Raw genomic sequence first — 1,905 nt, 5'->3', positions numbered from 1 at the left:
GCTGCTTACATTGTTTCTCAAAATTACATTCTGAAACAGCAGGATCAAAATGATTTCAACGGATTGAAATCTGAAATGAAAAAAATTCTCTATAAAAAAAAATTAAAAAATGTAAAAAAATATATAAAATCCCTTAAAAAAAAAACTATGGATATTCATCGACCTCCACGTTGATGATAGTTGGGCAACGTAAACTTTGTTTGCGGCAGACGGACGATAGATATTCGTGAATCATTTTACTCTTACACGATGCTTAGAACTATGAAAATTTTTTATTGAAAAACTATGCGCTTTTCGGAAAATTTGTCAAGAATAAAATAAAATATTCCTTGGCTGATTACAAAAACTTTTTATTCTTGATGATTTTTCCGAAAAGCGCATCGTTTATTGTACAAAAATTCATGAATGTTTTCACAAAAATTTTGCCATTAAGACGCCATTTTGAAAATACTAAAACGAAAAATCGATCTTTGAACCATGGATTCTCAAAGTTTAGTCGCGTTTTGGCCGTTTAAGGGTTAAATAGAAAATTCAACAATTTGGATGTAAATGCAACTCTTTGGTTGAAAATCAGTGTTTTTTAAAAATTAAATTTGTTGAAAATTAATCTTTATTTGATGGTGATTATCTTATTTGTTAAAAATGTAACTTTTTTGTTCGATGATACATCTGTATTCTAAAAAACTTCTTTTTGATTTGAAAATTAAACTATTTGATTGAAAACGCAACTTTTTGGTTTAATTTTAATTTTCTCATTTTCTTGAAAATTCGACCATTCAGGTAACTAAATCTTTTGTTACAAAATCATCCTCTTTGTTAAAAATTGAACTATATTTGGTTGAAAATTTAAGTACTTCGTTGAAGATTCGTTTTTTTTTCAAATAGAAAATAAACAATTTGGTTGCAAGTGCAACTATTTGGTTGATAATTCATCTTTAATGATGGATCATTGTCTTATTTGTTGAAAATTTACCTTTTCAGATCGATAATTCAACTGTCTTCTAAAAAATTCGTCTTTTTAACCAGAAAATTATACTATATGGATGAAAATGCAACTCCTTGTGGTTGAATTTAAATTTTTTTTGTTTGAAAATTTAACTATTTTGTTGAAAATTCGTCTTTTTGGTTTAAAAATTCAAATATTGGGTTAAAAATTCAACTATTTGATTGAAAATTGAACTATTTGGTTCTAAATGCAACTGTTTGATTAAAAATTCAATTTGTTTGGCTTACAATCATTGTCTTTTTAATTCAAGTATTGTTTAATAATTTATCTTTATTGGTCCATAATTCAAATGTCTTCTAACAAATTCGTCTGTTTGACCAGAAAATTATACTATATGGATGAAAATATGTAACTGTATGTTTAAATTTTAACATTTTTTTTTTAAATTCGACTATTTTGTTAAAAATTTGTTTTTCTATTTAAAAAATTCAAGTATTTTGTTAAAAAATGAACTTTTTTTTTGAAAATTCCTTTTTAAAATTAAAAATTCAACTGTTTGTTGAAAATTCGTTTCTTAAATTTAAAATTCAACTATTTCTTTGTAAGTGTAACTGTTTGGTTAAAAACCAGTGTTTTTTCGACTATTTGGTTGATAATTAACATTGTTTCTATGAAAATGCAACTGTTTGGTTGAATTTTAATTTTCTTTGTTTGGAAATTCAACCATTTGGTTAAAAAATTAAATCTTCTTTTTAAAATTCATCCTTTTTGTTGAAAATTTAAATATTTGGTTGAAAATTAAAATATTTGGTTGAGAATTCGTTTTATAAAATTTATTATTTATTTATTTAAAATTGAACTATTCGGTTGTAAATTCAATTCGTTTGGCTAAAAATCAAAGTTTTTTTTTTAATTCAACTATTTGGTTGACAAATTTATCTTAACAAGTTGAAAATATA

General features: G+C 24.1%; 1 protein-coding gene across 1 annotated transcript in view; it reads left to right on the top strand.

The window, feature by feature from the left end:
* The window catches only part of LOC117170074, a 114,316-nt gene that overhangs the window by 83,763 nt on the left and 28,648 nt on the right, over positions 1-1,905 (top strand). The window lies entirely within an intron of this gene.

This window comes from Belonocnema kinseyi, chromosome 3 (assembly GCF_010883055.1).
Source record: "Belonocnema kinseyi isolate 2016_QV_RU_SX_M_011 chromosome 3, B_treatae_v1, whole genome shotgun sequence".
NCBI lineage: Eukaryota > Metazoa > Arthropoda > Insecta > Hymenoptera > Cynipidae > Belonocnema > Belonocnema kinseyi.
Note: the sequence above shows the minus strand (reverse complement) of the source record. Positions and strands in the feature narration are given on the sequence as shown.